The following is a 21,223-nucleotide window of genomic DNA, read 5'->3' as shown; positions in this document are numbered from 1 at the left end:
ATAGTGCATGCATTAGGCTAAAGAACTTGGGTTACTTTGATACTCGGTACACTGAGCATTTGTGGCTTTGGGGTGAACTCAATTATAGGACAATTTCAGTTGATTTGCTTGGTCATTTAAGACTCATTCATATTTTATCAACATCAACATTAGGCTACTGAAACGCGTCTGTTGCACGTGCACGCGCATCCACAATGGATTTGATGTTGTTGTGTGATATAGCCTATGGGGTTCAAAAGTAGGCTATGGGAACATTAACCCTCCGATGACTGGTGTCCAAGACATTTTTAACCATTCAGGGTGTGATGTTACATCCAAACCCTTTGACACTTTCCCAACCACTGACCAAAAAAAAAGAAAGAAAAAGAAACTATACTATAGTAGATGACAGAGGAAGAGACATATTCTATTCTAATGGACATATGCATCTTTTATCTGATATTATCAGATATATCATTTTAGTGGAAAATATTGTGTATGGTAGGCCTATTAATTTGTTTAAAGGAAACATTTGTAGTCTGTAGTTTTTACCGCCTTTATAATTTAATAATTCAAGCATCAGAGCGTTAAATAGCAGAAGAATTGCTTTAAATTGAACGCATATGATCCGCAGCGCAGTGTCAGCTCGTGCATGAGCAAGAGACATGTGACTGAAATGGCTCGAGCTCAGTGTTGAAAACATGCGCCGCTCCGTCTCTGTTTTTAAACCATCGGAATGCGCAATGACTGACTCCCCTTCTCTTTCCCCCCTCTGTCTCTCTCTCTGTATCTGGGTTGTTTCAAATTTGATTTGTTACGTGGCATGTGTTGCCGAAATCAGTTTAGAGCGCGCGCAGGACACGTAATTCACTTAAAGTGCAGTGTTGCGGGGCGCGAGGGATAGTTTGATGCAGCGCGAGCACTTCACAGACGCTGCCGCTGTCCCACTTACGTCCGCTCGTCTTTTTCCTAACGGTTGATGAGCGTTTGTGTTGTGCTGAGAATTTTGCCGCGTTCCCTCTTTTTCCCTCCTTTTTACTCCACAGTTTCCTCCCTATTCACATCTTCCAGCTATTTACAGTTTATATAGTGTGTGACAGTCTGTTATTTGTTTATATCTTTCGGGGGAAATTGGAGACAGAACCGAACGTGCTCATAAGTTCGCTAAGTTAGAGAAAATGCCCTCGAAATTACAAATAATTCATGAAGAGACTAAATAATGACTTCACTCTCCTCTAAATATGCCAAAATATGTAGGCCTACTTTGGAGTTTGGGGTGGGGGTTAGTTTGTTGTAATTATCTTAATTTAAAGACAAAATGAAACCAATATTGATCCATTTACTTTCAACGTTCTTAAAGTCTTATTGTGAAATATTTCCTGTTATTTTAAAGGGAGGGAAAGTAAAAAATGTGATAACTGCTAGGGTTGCCAGGTCTGTGCAATAAAAGTAGCCCAATGGCCTGTCAAAAGTAGCCCAAGGCGATTTTCTCCGTCTAAATTCTAAATTTGTACAAAAAATTCTGGTTTTAGACTTATAATTTGTGACCGGTTTGTTTTGCTCTATCTTCTGCGCTTCTGTGTTCATCAATATGTCAGAGGTCACTCTTCGGCCAGTAGCCAATGATTATAGTCTATAAAGTTATAAATATGGATATTTTTCTTACAAAAACCCCCAAATCCCCCTGGAGCCGTATTACTTTTATGATGGATGGATGCATTTTTTTTGGCCTTTAAAATCCCAGTTACCATTCACTCCTCCCATTATAAAGCTTGGAAGAGCCAGGATATTTTTTATTATAACTCCGATTGTGTCTGGCTGAAAGAAGAAAGTCATATACACCTAGGATAGCTTGAGGGCGAGTAAACCCAATACGTCTTAAAATGATTTAAATTGAGTTAAATTAACAATTTTAATTAAAATGCTAAAAATAAAGATGTACAACATTAAACTGGCATCAAATTTTTGACATTTTTTTTTATTACAACAAAAGTACATCATCGTACATCAGCTTCCTATATCCAAGAATATGTCTTTGGACAAAAGGTGGCCTTGGGGTCAAAATAAGTTGAGAACCAGTAATTTACTTCATTGTATTTAATATAGCTGTGCTTTACCAGAACTGGTTGCTGAAAGTCTTGCCCTATGCCTCATCTCTTTTTCCTTCTGTTATGACGAATAAAAAGTCTTGTTATTTTTTTCCCAGTTATACCATGTGATTGCTATCTAAATGTCTTTAAAAGTTTGTTCTGTCTCCTATGAATTTTTCTCTTTGTGTACAGGCCTTTCTGTTGTGTTCAGCTCCCAGGTTTATTCTTTTGTATTCTTGCTCCCCCCATATGCCTCTTTTCTCACATCAAGACTTGTAGGTGATTTCGCTGATAGGTGAGTTCACCATAAGCATGGACTTGCACTTCTGTGACAAGGTGTTGCTATCAGTCTCCCATTACACACACTCGTAAAAAGGTGGACGGGCAGCATCCAGCTGGCCCGTGTTCCAGCGAGTGAATACTTGCTAATCTCTCTCTTCACTACGTGATAAGCCGCTCACCTCTCTGCCAGAGAAACATTACACACACACGCACTCGAGTGAGAATATAAAACACCTGTCCTTTAAATCCCCAACCGCGCAGTCTACATTTCTGCCTGTCGTAAGCCACTTCAGCTGCCAACTTTGTTGTTGATTCTGGATTCTGGCTTTTTGCTTTGCAGTAAAGTGAAGTCATTTGACAGGCTAACTTAATTTTAGATCTGAGAACTCTCCAGCAAGTCCTCCGGGACACAAAGAAGCTCTTATTGTGTGTGCGGGACGACAGAGAGGGGCTGATCAGTGTTCCAGTGTTGGGTTCACTGAACTTGTTTTCCATCCCACCGGAGGTTGTGTTGGAGGATCGGTGGGAGGGGATGTTGGCGATATGGAGGAATATTCTTTTGCAAATATGATGCAAATTGAAGCAAATTTCTGAAAAGAACGCCATTTTTATTTATTTTTTTACATTTCTTGCTCATGCAAAACTCACCGCCACAACTTTATATTGCACAATAGCAATTTTATACCACACAATTGACTATTTATTATTTTAATCTTTATCTTACAATTGCTTTTTTTGGCAGAAACAGGCTTCCATATAGGCTTTTCCAAGAATGAAAAAGAAAATACACAAATAAGCAAAAAAAAGAAGTCTGTCGAGTTAATGTAAGTTATAATTTTTTTTTTTTTTTTTTTTTTTTTTATGTGGGAAAATGACATCGCTAGTAGTTGATTTGATTTATGAAACGCATACGTTGTTTGGCAAGATTGAGTTTGTTTTTTAATTTACTTTCTTTCCCCTACTTCAGCAGATAAACTTTCCTACAACTTTCCACAACAATGTTCACAGACACAAACTTTGGGAAGTCTGTACCCTCTGACCCTTGACCTCTTTAAATGGTTCTTCACATCTGCTGTTAACATAGAGCATGAGACATAAACTGAAGGGAAGGAATACAGGAAAGAGAGAGGGAGGGTAGAGATGCCTCCAGCGCTTACAGAGAGCAGTTTCATTCCTGAAATTGCTGGCAGATAAAGGGATGATTAACGAGTGTGAGGAGCTGTTGCACACAATCAGCCAACCTTAAAGTCATCATGTAATCAAAATTGACCCTGTTTACTTTCTTAATACACGTTCCTGGTCTTATTGCGCACGATTCACCGGTGCATGTTATTAATACATTTGTCTATATTAATAACTTCTTCCTTAAATGGCTGATGTCCCAGTCAAATCCACCTCAAAAGTGGATGCCAGTAGCATTGTTAGTCAGGGAGTAGCCCTGCGTGTCCAGAAAGTCAATGCGTGTCTATACGTTGAAAGGATTTCACAGAGTCTGACTTTTTCGAACTCAAGGCCAATGTTTTCCTTTCAGCACTGTAAAGTTGCAATGTGTTTCACGGTCAGATGTTCATTTGTATCGGCGAGAGGTACTACATCCCTCATGCCTGCATTTTGCCGGCCCATATGTGTGAAAGTGAAGGACAAAGACATTATAGCCTATAACGTATCATCGAATCCGCTTGTCGGAGTATTAACTGATAACTGAAAACACGGAAAGCCTGGAAATTCCGTCAATTGCGGGGAAACGTTTTCTCACAAATGACGGACATTTCCGTCAATGGCGAGAGTTAACAAAACTTAAAGTTGGGAAATGCATTCGCATCCCTTTTAAATGTATGTTATTGCATTTCTATTTATTTTGCTATTCAATGCATGGTTATGTAGGCTAGTTGTATTTTATGATTTGCATTTTTACTTTGCTTTTTAAGACCTGATTAGGACAGATCTGCAACCCACCAACACTTATTAAGAGGACTAATTATTTTCTGTGCATTTGCTGTCTACCTTGTTGCTATACCTTATTTCTCTCGTTTACTCAGTGTTTTCATCTTAAGCACACTCCACACTCTGATTTTACTGAGAGACAAGCATCACATCTCTCTTTCTGTGTATGGTCACGCATGTACTCGTGATGATGGCTTTCACTCGCTGAAAAGCTGACTGCAGTCAAGGCAGAAGTGTTTGTCTAAGAGTTCTTTGATGAACAACATTCTCCCCTGTGGCCTTGGAACCATAGAAATCTCTCGCTTCCTAACACACACTCTCTCTCTCTCACACACACACACACACAAAATGGAAACAGACGTGTTTATTGGCTTTTCAAAAAAAGATTTTTTTTTCCTTCTTTCAGTTGCTTTAGAGACCTGAAAAATTTTTTTTTTGGTCAATTCAATTTCATTCGTTCTGCCGAGTCAGTTCAAATCTCTGCTATTTGATCATGTACTGTATTCTGCATTTTTGCTTTTATAAGCAGAAAGTTCTGACTTTGATATTGAAATATTATTTAATTACATTTATTACAATTATTTATTAAAATAATAATACATGCATAATCCAGTCTTTTCAATAGGAATCCGCATGATAGTGAATGTCATGCAAGTGAACGTGATTTCTGGATGAGTGGTGCTTCATCGCTGTAATAAGCATGAACAGACATGAGCGATGCCTTAAAACATGCGCTTGCTTAGTCTAAATACCTAGAGGGTGTTGTTAGGCATTACACAAAGGGGTAAAATCATTTCTGATTTATTTCATACATACTTATTATTTTAAATGGGAAATGTATAGCAAATAATTTCAAGCACTGTTAGTGTTACAGTCGATAAATCAAAGATTCAGAACGCATTACTTATTTAATGTTGATTTGGCGGCTCAAATGATCAACAATTTGGACTTGCTTGTGTGCGCTGATTTCTTTTGCATTGAATCGTTCTTTTGTTTTCCCTCTCGATTGTTCTCTTTCCCAATTTCTCCCCTCCTCTTTCTCTCTGTTAGTGATGTGAGATCCCTGTCCAATATTTATTCACTCCATCTGCGTGGCTGCATTTGCCAAAGTCAAGGCTTACCTCAATGAGTCTCCACGGACCGTTTCCCTCTGTCTTTCCCTGCCTTTCCCTCTCTTTCTTTTTCTTGCTCATTCTGCCGCTTCATTCCCTTTGTCTTTTTCTGTCCTCTCTTACTCTCTAACGTTCCGTAATTTCTGCATCCTCTCTCTGCTTCCTTTCACACCCATGTTGTCATGTCTTCTCTCTCTCTCTCTCCTGCTCTCTCTCTCTTTCGCTCCTCTCTCTCTCTCAAATGTTTTACTTGTTTGATTGGGCTCTTCAGAAGGAGAGCTCATTATTTGCAGCTAGAGGGAGCGGAATGCAGGATTATGGGAAACATTTGAGGACTTATTTCTGCTGCCTGTTTAAAAGGCAGCCATCACTGCGCTAAAAGTCGCACAAATACATTTACACACACACAGACAAGTACTCAACTACCTGGCAGCCCTCAGCAAAAGCCTTCCAGCTTGACTCTTGTGTTCTAACACACTAATCCACGCCTCACACCTGTGTGTTAATGTGCGTGGGTTTGTTGGTGTCCAATCCCTGTATGTGGATTTGTCCTGTTTCTCATCAATAGTATGCTAATAGCCTAGACGGCACACCCAGATGGAACACAAGAACTTCAATCTGGCTGGCTTTACACAGTTTTACGAAGTCTGAACGCACAGTTTTGGGACACTTCGTTGGCCAATGTCGGGATGTTGTTCAGCATCTGTCGGCCCTTTTTTTGCAGTATTTTCTGCACCGTTGGCAGTAGTTGTACCAACGGATTTTCGGCCGATTGAGGATGTTCAATGAGATCACTCTGATTACCTGTTCAGCTTAGCAGAGCAGTGTACAAAAAATAGAATGGAAGTGGCAAAAGCAAGCAAACGACAAAGTCAAGAGGGCACTCATGCTGCTTTGTTTTTTTGATTTGTATATCTACAGTCCTATCTCTTCCGGTGAATGATGAATACAGACTAGTGCCACCTACTGGTATGGAGAGTGTTTCCTGTTATTCCGGCATAGATGAACATACTAGTTGGCTGCAGTCTTTGGTCTGGGCGCAGACTACCACAGTCTGATTTTTGTCTCCGCTGGTTCTGTGATGTCGGTTTAGTATGTCTGGGCCTTTAGTCAAACTGGAGTCTTTTTGAACAATTTGTAAGAACCTACTTATACAGTATGAGTCACTTGTTTGTGAATTGGGCTACACTGGTTGCTGTGCGACATGACAAAAGAGAAGTATTGTTGAGATTTCCCTGTAGATGAGGATACCTAGCAAGACACTGTATAAAGCAGGGGTGTCCAATCCTGCTCCTGGAGGGCCAATGTCCTGCAGAGTTTAGATCCAGCCTGCTTCAACACACCTGCCTCTAGTGATCCTGAAGACCTTTATTAGCTGGTTCAGGTGTTTAATTGGGGTTGGAGCAGGAAAGTGGCCCACCAGGAGCAGGATTGGACACCCTAGGCATGAATGGAAAGCTATGGTGTGCAAGTAACATTAAAGAGTGTGGTTAGTCACTTTGCAAGTCAATCAGTAGGCCTCTTTTAGTGCCTGGTTAGAATAAGTCCGGTAGCTCAATTCCGATAGTCGAAATTCTGGCCGTGTGAGACTTCTATGCTAATGAAGCTCAATATTCATGTATCGTTTTTCAAGTCCCATCACTGGGACCTCCAGCACGCCTTTGCACTTCCCCATAACCACATCAGGCCATCAACCTTGGCTGCCGCAAAGCCCCCGTACCCTTCAGCCAGCCTCCCAGATGGGCAAACAGCCCCACGGGGCTCAGTGCCAGGAGATGCCATGGGCACAGCAGCAGATCTCTGAGCTGGCAATGGAGACAGACCTCACTTCTTTTTGGACAGTTACGGTACTGACTCCAAAACTCAACCGAGTGTAGCAGTGTGTGACACGGATCCCACCTTGCGCTCGCTTCCACTGCGTCTCTCTCTGTTTCTCTTACCCTGAAGAAACTAGGCCACTGCATACGAAGAGACTTTTGGGAGAGCGCTGTCACGGCCAACCTTGACTCTGACCGGAAAATACATTCTGATGTGAAGGAGGAAAAATACAAGATCCACAGAAGTGTTCACGCCTGCATTTCTTCCCTTTTGCTCCCATTCTCTCATCAAACAGATCGGTTATATAAGAATGCAGGAGTGTTTGCTGCGGGGACTATGATGATAGAGTAATGAGAGAAAGATAAATGTGTGTGTTACACCGGGTTATAGAATTTGGTGTGTGTGTGGAGGTTCAGTTAAAGTTTGTGCAAGTAGGCCTGACTGTTTTATTGCAACGCTTGATCTACTGCGAGCTCGCAGGCCTCTCTATGCTGTTAAGGGCAAAATGGAGTGATTCTGTCTGTGCCTACCCTCAGGCTGTGTCTGAGTGAATGTGTGTTCACTATATACCGCTGCCCTCTGAAAACAGACTCAACTGGGTATGTTCTGAATGGCGCTCTACCATACTACTCCGGCTGCTTTTGCAGTATGCATGCAATATGCGGATGACCTGCTGCATTTGCTGAAATGTCCAGATATGACAGCACTCTGTGTGGAATACAGTATTTCACAATGCATTGCGCTTAACTTAACCTTCCATTTTGATGCAGATTCAACGCACAGTGGAATCCTATATGGAGAATTTGGTAACACATTAAATTCTATTAATGTTAGCAAGGAGTGGGCAATACACGATATATTACAATATACTTAAATTGGTATGATAATAATATTGTGATTGAAATTACCATAACTAAAAATAACTAATCAAAAAAGTATATTTCAATTAATTTAATATCTGATGAAGTTATTATATAATGCAAGCTTTTTTGTTTTTATTTGAAGAAAAGCTATTTTATAATCAGACAAACCAGCACAATTGTTTTGAAATTGCCTTTATTACATTTAAACCCTCTTTTTAAATGTTATAACTACACTTTGTTCAATGAACAACCATACCCAGCTTGTTTAATTTTCCCACACTTGCTTAATTTCCAGACAGACATCGCTGAGAGTAATGATAACATACAGTGCAATAAGTGAGTCAAGATGTTGATTCTTATTGATTTAGTGAGTTCATTCAGTGAAGGATTTATCAGACTGACGTTAGTTTGTGAGTTTGACTTTTGTCTCATTATTTGATCAGGCTGTCCAAATTTAAGACAATTTTACACTGAGTAAAAAAGCATGCATTTAACAGTACTTTAAATTTCACAGTGTCTTTAACAAGGGAGAAAGAGTCCAAGACAAATAACAGATTTTTCAAAATCGGCATAATCAACTTGGCCAAACTGGCAATTTGGTTTGTACCCCATTTATTTCTTTTGTCATTTGTCTTTCCAATTTTCTTTCTCTCCAGGATAATGATGTAAGTAAGAGACTTGAACACACACACACACACACACACACACACACACACACACACACACACACACACACACACACACACACACACACACACACACACACACACACACACACACACACACACACACACACACACACACACACACACACACACACACACAGCTGGATAATAGCACTGCATTCACATTTAAATGGAGGATCCCTCATTGTTCTGCTACGCTTGCCACTGATTGGCTGAGGTCACCATGTGTTGCTGCTTAACCAATCAGTGTGCAGCATTCATTCTTCCTTGTGATCCACGCCCATGAACAGAGACAAATTGATGTGTATGAAAGGGATCGTACGCACCGGAAAAGCTGAGCCAGTTTCACTTGGACGCGAGTGAGTGAGATTACACGGCTAACATCTGCTGGTGGTTAGGGCTGAAGTTGATTATGTAATGCGCTCAGGGACTGCACGTCGTGGGTTCGTTTTCCAGCAAAGCTGAAAAAAAGAAAAAGAAACTCAGAACGTTTAGATCCCTCAAGGCGTATCATATCACCCCTAAACTGCCATTGTTTTTATTTTCATAACCAGTTTTGCAGAAAGCTTTCTCTGATAGCTTTGTGCGGAGGAATATTCATAGGAACTCTGTGGAGACGGAGATTAAGGTGGGGGTAATATCACAGCAATTAGCATCTGTAGATGTAGCATAATGCTCTAGTCGATTTCTGGCATTACAGTACATACAGCTAATAAATGGACCAGAGATGTCAGCAAAAGCCATGCTGTCATGATGGCAGACCCAACTGTCCCATCAACTGACTGACATGCCATCCAGAGTCCCAGAACTGGACGTATGACATGTACACACATTGGATCTAATTTCCTGTATAGTGCTAAATGTCACCAGCTATCGTGTGATACACATCCTAATGCATCACAATATTATAATTGGAACACAATTGTTGTTATGGTTAATTAAATAATTGAAGGTCAAATGTAATGAAATGGTACCCCTTAAAGAAAGCCTATCAATAAGACAGATTGAAATATTGGTAAAATATTGGTACCCATGTTTCCATTCACTAGACAGCTTATTTCTTTATTAAATGTGCTATAGATAATTATATAAATAAATAGACATGTTGATACATTTCAAAAAAGAAAAAAAAGTCAGATAATTTTAAGTAAATATTTTAAGTTAATTCATAATAATGCATGAAAAATACATATAAATAGTAAAATATAACATTAAATATATCATTTAATTACATTAAAATAAAAACTAGCCAAAAAATATATATGAATCTTCAAAATTACTATGAACAAAACTATGCAATATTGTGAGAAATATAAGTTTATAATGTGTGTATATCTCCACAGCCAACATATAACACATTATTGGATCAGAGAGGTCATCGAGGACGTGTCATTGTGTTGTTGTTTCACTGACCCGTCCACTAAACAACACATAGATCAGGACATATGACACACACTCACATCAGAGGCAGTTTCCTGCATTTAACTGAAGCACCAGACCAGTGAATAATGCAGCTGAGGTGGATATTGTGCTGGTAGGGGCAGTTAGAGAATATATGCGGCTGTGGACTGATATGACTAAAGCTATGATAATGCTTCACAGTGCAGAGTGGCTGAAGTGTGTGTGGGTATTTTGATCGAGAGTGCCACGCTTGTAGATTTAGTTACTCTAGTAGATGTGGTTGCCTCTCCATGGGGAATCATGACACATTCCTGTCTGGCTGTTTATGTTGATCGATGTCTGCATCACACACACATCACACACACACTCATTCTCACACTGTTACTCTAGGAAATTGCATTGCTCTTTCATAGCTCAGGGGACTTAAGTTATATCAGTTTTATTTAAGTATCAACTTTGTCTAATTTTCCTCCTAAAATGCCTCAGGAAAAATAAGAAATAGATACAAATGAGACAATTGTTGACACTGTAGGAGAATACAGCTTGAAGAATTAATGCGAATAACCCAGATAATGTGTTTTTTGGAGAATGTGATGATACATTTTTGAGTTTATATTGAGATCTTCAAGTTTTGATGGAAAATCTGAGCAGTTTGAGACATTTGACATGCAACAGTATTCAATATACTTGAACTCTTCAGCAGAGAAATGTGTGTGTGTGTGTGTGTGTGTGTGAGTGAGTCGTGTGTGTATTGACTCCTTTTCACTTCATTAGTGGTATAGTTAATCAATGCACTCCATTGTTGTTCCACCATTAAGGCTTGACTGGGTCAGCCCAGGGGACACATAAAGAGAACGAGGACTGGATGTGACCTAAAAACACTTCTTCCCTTCTGAAGCACAAACACATCAGCTCACTTTTGCCTCCATGTGATTTCAGCGTCATTCAGACCCAGAGTGCAATGCATCTACCGTGAGCCGCTGTCAACAATCTTGTAATTACTTGAGCTGCATTAAATTACTTTTTTAAGGACTGTTCACACCAAGGACTATAACAATAATGATAATTATAACTGTAAAGTTTTAGTATTTATTCTAGTTCTGTGAGATTATGGAAGTCCACACCACAGCTTTAACGTAACGGGAACGATATCATTGGAATCTCTTATAGAAGGATTTTATTTTCTAGCTGGTGAACGTTAAAAATATGGACGATCAGAATCCACCCGGCTTTAAAGAGCTAGAGCATTTGAAGCAGAAAACCAGTGATTTTTCAGTTATTAATTCAAACGAAAAATATTTAAATATATATATATATATTGTAATAACAGAAATAAAGATTAAATTAAATTACATTAAAGTATTAAATGAAAAACTTTAAGTTGATAAACTAAAATGTCCAAAACTGAAATAAAAATAAATTAAAGCTAAATATATAAATATAATAATGAATATGACACATTTATAATATAGTAATTATAAATAATTAAAAATGACAAAAGCACAAAATTACTAAAACTTAAAGTAAAATTACAATGAAAACCTAAAATATACAAATAAATAAATAATATGATAGTATATAAATACTAGTTAAATATCACTGCATGCTTACAATAAGCAAATGCTAATGTAGTTATCATTATCTTCATTGTTATAATCCCCCCCCCCCCCCCCCCAACATTTTTTTTGTATATATATATATATATATATATATATATATATATATATATATATATATATATATATTTTGTGATAATGGCTGACTGACTGTACATTTATTTTATATATCTTACTACTCAGCTAGTTTATAAATAAATAAAAAATACATGAATGGACATGAAATACTGATTTATGTGACAAAGTGTGAAGAAAGGGATTACGGAGTGAAACAACTGACATAGCATGGCAAGTTGAAAAAATTGTTGCCTAGAGACAACGGTCAAGTATACAGTCAAGCAAGGCCTAAACAGACAATAAAGACAAACAATTTCACCAAGAAGCATCTTTGACCGTTTATCTCAGGGGTGAAATACCATTGTATATACTATTATTTTTATATAAAGCCAAAGAAATGTGTGTGTTCTGCTGTGTAGATTTAATTCCGGCACCTTGCTGACTGATTCACTAGCAGCCATGAGGACAAATGCACTACAGAAGAAAGAGAGGCACCGAGTGAATAGAAAGATCTGGAAGAGTCAAGGATAAAAATGGGGTGAAGGATGCTATTGAGAGAGAGAGAGAGAGAGAGAGAGAGAGAGAGAGAGAGAGAGAGAGAAAGCTAGCCTGTGTAATGTGTGAGTTTGCCTGTAGAGAGAGAGTAAATGGCACTGTTCAGTGTGCGGTTACACAGAGACCCGTTCATTTAACTCACCACCTCTCCTGACTGATTATACCACTCCAGCAGCCTGCTCACTCACTCCCTTTATCTTTATCTTCTGCTCTTTCTGTGTCTTCCAGTTTGTCTCTGTCCAGACACTAGCTCAAAAACCTAGTTCCCTGCCTTTTTAAGCTATCATAGGATCAGTATAAAAGCAAAGTCTGTTCATTTAGTCTCATTTATAAGATTACCATGTTTATTAGAATATCAAGCTATTAGCTTAGCAACATGCTAACACAATATTTTATTTGAAGCAACTGTCAAAGTTCCCATGCATTTCATGTGTAATGCTATTTGCAGGAATATATTTATTTCTCATTAAAATGGTCTATTTTACCCAATATTCATGTTTGTTAGAGTATCAAGCTATTAGCTTGTTAGCAACATGCTAACATCATATTTCACATAACACTCTAGTTGCATCAATTGTGATTCAAGGCTCCTGTGCATTCCATGTGTAAAGCGCTATTCAAAGGAATGTATGATGGTATCAAACCCCCCTTTATTATAATAATTATTAAATAAAATTTTCATTCAAAAGGACATTTTTGGAATGAATAGTTATTCACCCCTTTTATTATATATGTTATATCAAATTTGTGATGCCTGAATTCACTTTATTATTTATTTTATTTCTCAAAATGTAAAATGATTGTTATTTTAGTTTTTAGTATTGATTGATGGATTGACAAAATAGTAAAAAAAAAAAAAGAAATTAACATGAAAATAATTACCAGCTGGAATTTTAATATCGGTGTGTATATCTCTGAGTCATTGCTTATATGGAGTTTTGCAAATCAGTCACTTAAGGTTCCATTTCAGTTAGGTTGCTCCCTTACAAGGCAGTTGCCTATGTAGGAACTAGACATAGAGACCTCTCTTTGCAACAGATCTGACCAGGTTTTCTCTGGGCTTTCTTAATTTTGAGACTGGTCGGGTATGTGTTATTATCGTACATATCTCGAATGATATCTCATTGCTGTGTTTGCCGTTTTAAACTCTTGCTGAATCACGTGTGACCTCTTTAATGAGTGTGCGTAGTGCTAACATCCAGCGGTACTTTTTCTGAGTTTTATATGATATAAAGGAGTGTTGTTCTCTCTCTGTGTGTGTGTGTGTGTGCGCGTGTTGTCGCTCAGTCCCCCAGTGAGTTGATAGCTTATTCCTTGCTGTTATAATTGCCGACTCTTCTTTAATGCAGGGTAATTTGTGTGGCTTGATTAATGTTGAAGCCATGTTTAAAAAGTGTCAGATTTACACTTCAAAATGTCACATCAGCTCTCACTCAAATACCCCCACACACATTCATTAAAAAAAAATGGCTTGTCATTGTCCGTAATTTCTATGTCAAATATGATGTTGTCCAGATTCGGGTGTCTTTCAGATTTCAGGAAAATCTTTACACTGTTTTTCATCGGATCATCAGTTTGCCAAGTTTTGAAGGCAGTGATGTCATGCTGTACTGCAGTTGTGGTTAATCGTAATGTTTTAAGGAAGAAAGCCTTTTCACGGCTGTGAATGTTAGTCTGTGCTCTCAAATTGCTGTTTTGTTTAGGGATGGAACTGTCAGAAATGTAATGGCTCTGCTTTCCGATTCCACATAATCAGTCCTATTAAAGATTATTTTTGTACTTTTCCAGCATACAGTGTTTCTTTCTCACTACATTCAGTTCATATTGTAAACCTTTAAGGAGCTGAAAAACATTATATATATAATTGTTATTTTAGTATTATTTATACACTATTATAATATTTATTAATATATTAAATATTATGTAATATACGGTGTGTGTATGTATCATATGTGTTATATTATATTTATAGTATTTATTAATATTTTTGCTTTTTACTTTATATGTAGGCTACTGTTTTTATGATTTAGTAAATGTCTTATGTGCTTTTGTCATTTTTATTTTTGTATTTCATTGTAGCTTAATTTTTTTAATTTTTTTTTTTTACTTTCACATTTTTGGTTAGGTTTTTTTAGGTTTAAGTTTTTCATCTAATATTTTTATTTTAATTTATTTTATTACAGATTTATTTGGAAACTATTTTAACATCACTGACTAAATATGTATTTATTTATATTACTCAGTGGAACAAATCAAACATTAAAGTGATGTTATCAGAACCAAATCATTTGCTTCCAATGTTTTAAAAATACAACAAAGAATGAAATCTTGATTCCCAACCATAGATTTTAAAATCCCAAAACTTTCACTCTGACTTGTTTGTTATTTGTCCATTTGTGTTAAATCCTGTCACCTGTCAGTAAGACTACCTCTTTCTTTCTCATTGAATAGATCAATATTGTGGAACAATATATATTTTTTAATAAACTCTATAAACTCGTATAGTGTAACCTATCTCCTGGGCATGAGTTGTGCTTAAGTCAAGCCCCCTGTTGAGTGGCAGTTTTAGGACGCTGACCTTTTGCATGAACACACACTCGCATAAACTCCCATACATGTATGCAGTCCAGCTGGTTTTTGACCTTTCTACACATTCACACACATAGACAGTAAAAGGAATGGACGGCCCCCCAGCTCTCTGTCAGATTCTGTGCGTGTATATTTGTGCACTTGTGCGTCCTCATTTAGTCACGTAAACATCTCCCAGTAAATGCGAGTTTTCACACAAGCTACGTCCTACTTCTCAAACCTAGTGAGTCGGCTACCTAGCAGTATTTTAAACGGATGGTACACCCAAAAAGTTAAATTCTGTTGTTATTTACTTATCCTTTACTCATTCCGAACCTCTACTCATTTATTTCTTCAGCGGACAATATTTTGAAGAATGTCCTTGCTTTTCTTTTCCAAACAGTGAAAGTGAATGGGGTCCAAAACAATGTTGAACCCCATTGACTTTCATTGTATGGACAAAAAGAAAAAACAATGGTCTTTGGTGGTGGTGGACGAACACGGTCACCCTTGAATGAATTTGTGAATGAATTTGTGGGTACGGATTGACAAACCGATGGTATGGTTTACAAATCTGAGCGCACGGATTGGAAATTTGTGGGTACGGTTCATTAATCTGTTGGCGCGATTTGATAATCCGAGGGAACAATTTAAGAATCTGTGCTGATATTTTATAAACCGAGGGGACGGATTACAAAAATGTGGCCACGGATCTGCGGGTCTTGTTTTTTTTTCTTTCTTTCAGGTGACTTCCCGGACTATATATTTCAGTCCCTCATGAGGTTCCCCTATGAGGTTTTTCAACACTGTTGGCAGTAGACAGGCTTTAGCTGTTGCTATAGCATAACCCGTTCTGTTTTTACACATGTACACACACACATAGAGAACCCAGATATTTGAGAAGGTCGCTAATTGAATGGAGACACTTAGCATTATTCAATTTAAAGGGTGAGGGAACACATCTGTTGTCATGGTGCTGGTCCCCATTCAGTTACCCATGGAAACTACACGGGAATGCAAACACACTTGTCGAGCAAATGTTCTTAACCCTGAAGATCTGTGATGTTTAGAACAGTCTTGCGCATCTGGCTAATCACTTCGTCAATCTCCGTCCCACTCTCTTTTTCTTCTTTGTCTCTGGCCTTCTTCACTGATCTGAAAGTCAAAGCTGATGTACTCTACTGGAGCTCTCTTTGTCTCGGATTGTAGATGCTTCTGTCATTCTGAGCTAAGGTTGAGACGCTCGGGGGAAATGTAGCTATTGATTGACGGCGGTGTGAAGTTCAGGGCGGAGGTCAATTTAATGTGGCAGAATTCAGGGAGGAGATGGATAGATCGATGCTCAATGCTGATTGGCTAGAGAGAACAGACAGGCTCATTGGTGTTATATGATCACAGGTAGCTTGCTTCTTATAAAGAGGCTTGTCTGATCTATTATATTATATATTATTAAAAAATGTAAAAAAAAAAAAAAAAAATTATATATATATATATATCGGTCAAAAGTTTGGAAACATTAATATTTTAATGTTTTTGAAAGATGTCTCTTATGCCCATTAAGCCTGCATTTATTTGCTAAAAAATACAGAAAAAAATGTAATATTGTGACATTTTATTACAATTTAAAATAATGATTTTCAATTTTAATATACTTTAAATTTTAATTTATTCCCTTTGATGGCAAAGCTGAATTTTCAGCATCATTACTTTAGTCTTCAGTGTCACATGATCCTTCAGAAATTATTCTATTATGATGATTTGATACTCAGTTATTATCAATGTTGGAAACAGTTGTGCTGCTTAATATTGTTTTTGGAACTTGTGATACATTTTTCAGGATTCATTGATGAATAAAAAGTTTAAAAAAAAACATTCATTCAAAATAGAAATCTTTACTATCACTTTTTATCAATTTAACACATCCTTGCCGAATAAAAGTATTAAATTATTTTTAAAAAGAAAGAAAAAAAAATACTGACCCCAAACGGTAGTGTATATTGTTAGGAAAGATTTCTATTTTAAATAAATGCTGTTATTTTTTAACTTTTTATACATCAAATAATCCTGAAAAAAGTATCATAGGTTATAAAAAATATTAAGCAGCGAAACTGTTTCCAACATTGATAATAAATCAGCATTTAGAATGATTTCTGACGGATCATGTGACACAGAAGACTGACTGTAATAATATTTCCACAATATAACTGTTTTTTTTTTTCTTTCTTTTTTTATCATATAAATGCAGCCTTTGTGAGCATAAGAGACTTAAGAAATAGTAATGTTTCCAAACTTTTGCCCGGTATATTTATATATATTTGCCAATATATCAGTAATTAATTATGCTATATGCTATAATTATTGCAATGGGTCACATTGTTGCAAATGCCATTTTATGTTACCTTTAAAGTCAATTGCCAACCAAAATGATAATTTTTTTCCCCAAATACACAAAAGTATGATAGAAGCTTCCCACAAGAGAGAGAATGAAATTTTTAAATATAGCCTATGGCGATATTGTGAGTTACCTACTTTTAACAAAGTGCCCTAGTCGATCCCATTGATCCCTCTATGCACATCGGCACCGCTCCATCCCAATCACTACATCTTTTCCCACGCTCATCCGCTCTCTAACACGCATCTGCCAAGAAAGACATGTGTTTTTAGCCCTCTTTCAGTCCCATCTGTCCTGGGCTCGTACACATCTGCTTTTCTTCTGGGTCTTTTGTTTGTCTTTCTGACCTGACGTGCAAGTGCGTGCGTTCGTTTGATGGTTAATAATTGCCTGCAGCCCTTTTGAATTGAGACCTCATTAATCGAGACCTGTCTTCAACGGACACGAGTGCCGAAACGCCGTTTTGAGCCAGCTGCCGGAATTGTATTAACATGTACCTTTGTAATTCAGTAGCGTTCGCGAAAACAGTTTGATCCCAATCAGCACCGCCGTACAGGTGTCTGACCTTGAGCCCGGGGCCAAGATGCCGATTTATAGACCTTCAATTAGCACACAGCACGCTTAATTATGAGCACATTGAACGGGCCAGAGAGCGCACCGCTACCAACACACACACAGAAATCTTTGCATGCTTCACTTTGATGTCGTATGCACTACAAGCACGAATAACCGTGAGATTTGTGGGCACTCTGTGGAGAAATGATTCAGTCTAATAGAGACCTCTCTGTGGAGCACACACATACAGTATGCACACACTGAATAAGGTTTATGAAACATTTAGCAGGAGAGAGCCGACAGGAACGGAGGTGCTGTGATCTGTCTGCTGGATTAATCCATGAATGCATCTTCTCATCTTTCTTTTCTCCTCCTTTTCTTCCTTTCATTCCTTGTTCCCTCCCGGCCCACTGCAGTGCCTTATATATAGCTCACTCTTGACTTCCACTAGACAACATGAAATCAAAATCGACCCTATTTGCTTCCTCAGTGAATGTTAAAATGCTTAATATTTCATTAAAATGTATTAGCTTATGCATTGTGTATTAGTAATAGTATAAACCAATAATACCCTGGAAAACAGTTCATAGATCCCAGTGGATAAAACAAAGTCACAAAAAAAATGCATCACATTATGTAAGGTTGTGCTATTTAAACAATAGCACTTGTTTTTACTCCTCCTCGTCATTGTTCAGCAGTAATTCCTCTTTGTCTGATCATCCGTTTCTTCGAACAGCTCGGTTTTTTTTTTTATTCTGGAAGAATTATGTCAAATTCCAATGCTTGCGAAATTATATGTCTGTTTTTGTAATCAGTTTTTAATCGTAGCTTGATTCGGCATTATCGTGTGGACTCAGTTCAGGATGATTAATTAAACATAACCAGCTTAAAAGAGCAATTATAGAGTCTTGCCCCAGTTTTTGCTCAAATTTCCGAAAAATAAAAAGTGGTACATAAACACTGGTACAGACCATTTGTTTGTGAGATATAGTGTACGATATGTTTAGTCTGCTGATACTGCCTGTTGTTCGCTCTGTTAAAGAGATAATGGGATTATAATGGAATAGATTTCTATATTTAGACCATCCAGGTCCATATCACACACACTCGCATGCTAACACGTGCACACACGCTCCGTCAGCGGCTGTAATCTGCTGTCTGTGTTCAGTGCAGTCTCTGATGTTGAATTCTAATGTGGTTGTCTGAATTCTCTGAGCGAAAGATCAATGTGGCGTTTAGACGAGTGCGCAGTCTTTCTCCTCTCTTCCTTTCGAACGCGCTGGGCCATGGATAAAGAGACACAAACACAACCGACATGCACCTGCACCACACACACACACACACACACACACACACACACACACACACACACACACACACACACACACACACACACACACACACACACACACACACACACACACACACACACACACACACACACACACACACACACACACACACACACACACACTTAGCACTATCTCAGATACAGCTACGGGCTCCAGTGCACATAAAACTTGAGTGTCTGACCTTCTAATTTTTATCATTTCAAAATTTCAAGTAGGCCAAACTATTGCATGTGTTTGAACTAAGTACTATAAGAAAAACAGTATTTGGAGTCGTGTTTGAATTGTGACTAAACCTGAGCCATCAGTTTTCCAACATTAAGATCCAATTAAACCTGGTTCATTTCATGCACCGGCTACTTTACATCTGTATCATAGATTCTAAGTAATTGTTTCTGGTGACATTTCTCTTTTTTTCTTCAGTGGCTATTTTACGTTTTATTTATCGGGTACGTAAGCATCGGTGCTTATTATATCACTGGTGGAGAGATAGGAGATGTACTGTGTATGTGTGTGTGTGTGTGTGTGTGTGTGTGTGTGTGTGTGTGTGTGCTTGGTTCCCTTCTGACATATTGTCAGCATATGGTGCTTTTCGGCTACGGCCTCTGAAGCCAAATGTTCAGAGTGCTTTCATTCTCTTTGGGTCATAGCATTGTGTGTGTGTGTGTGTGTGTGTGTGTGTGTGTGTGTGATGCTGCAGTCCTCGCCGGAGTAATTTGGCCAGCTCATGCTCACCAGAGCTCAATCCCGTCAAGCTCGCTTACCGCTGTTTATTTTATTACTCGCATGTTTTCTTTTCTTTTCGCCCTGCGTGTGCGTTCATTCCCTCCCCTATCCCCCCCACTTCCTCTCCTGAAAGCATCGCTCTCTCCTCACAGACGAGCGTGAAAACACGAAGGTGGTTCTTGCGAAAGGAGAACGATCTAATCTCGTCTCCGCCATCTGTTCAGATGTTAATGACGGTGTTTTTCCGTCCCATAAACGGTAATGGAAACGAACACCTCCCCTAATGCGCCCTAATGAAACTTCTGCGCGTTTTTACACACCTCCCTAATAAACGGCTTGATGGGAGAACTTGTGTTTGTTTGCAAAGCTAGTCGCTCCCAGTTCCACGCAAATGCTGACTGGCACATCTTTTCGCCGTTTTGTTCTTGACAAATCGAGATGCGAGATATGTGGCGCTCCTCGGCGCTGATGACAGACGAAAGGAATTAAAAGCGGAGAGAGGAAGAACAATAAGGTCGTGAAAGAGTAGCTCACGGCATTGGCTAATCCTGCCGTGACTCACCGGTCTGATACATCTACGACGCCCAGGGAAATTCGTGCTACTGCACAGCATGGGTGCAGCTTTGTTCATTTCGTTTATTGACGTTTTTGAATTAGACCAACATGCTTTACTCCATTCCCATTCGGTTTTTAAATGATCGCTCTAGCAGCGTGTAGTATTTGGCGAGCCGTGATGAAGTTAGGCCCGGTCTAATTAAGGCATCTGGAAGGGTCTGGATGTCCTAAGAATGGGAGCACCTGCTGAGAGGAAGACATGACCGAACGGAGGGAGCGCGGCACACTCTTTCCTCTGAGGAAAGACACCTCATCTGTTCTGCGTTTTGCAGACGATTGAAGGCATGCATTGTGGTTTAGTTCACAAGCAGGAGTAATTTAACTCCACGTGTCACTGGAGCAAATCAAATGTTTTCTTTTGTGCGCGGCAATCTGCAGTGTTTTCTGCAAAGAATCTTCTCTTTGTTTAGAAAGGAGCTGTTTAGAGAAGAGTAAACAGGGAATTCTGAGGTGAACCACAGCATCTGTACAAACCACATGGGTCAGTGACATGGCACTCATTTTGTTTGTTCGGATAAATTCATTTATTCAAAATAGATTAAAGGTGCATTTCATACACACAAATACTTGAATAGACATATTATATGCTGTTTGTTAAGTTTTGAATTCAAATTA

At 38.4% G+C, this 21,223-nt stretch overlaps 1 protein-coding gene across 27 annotated transcripts in view; it reads left to right on the top strand.

Moving 5' to 3' along the window:
* The window catches only part of celf2 (cugbp, Elav-like family member 2), a 148,926-nt gene that overhangs the window by 63,994 nt on the left and 63,709 nt on the right, over window positions 1–21,223 (top strand). The window lies entirely within an intron of this gene.

Source organism: Leuciscus leuciscus (genome assembly GCF_965113295.1).
Source record: "Leuciscus leuciscus genome assembly, chromosome: 4".
NCBI classification, from domain to species: Eukaryota; Metazoa; Chordata; class Actinopteri; order Cypriniformes; family Leuciscidae; genus Leuciscus; species Leuciscus leuciscus.
The sequence above is the reverse complement of the archived record's forward strand: the minus strand, read 5'-3'. Positions and strand labels throughout refer to the sequence as shown.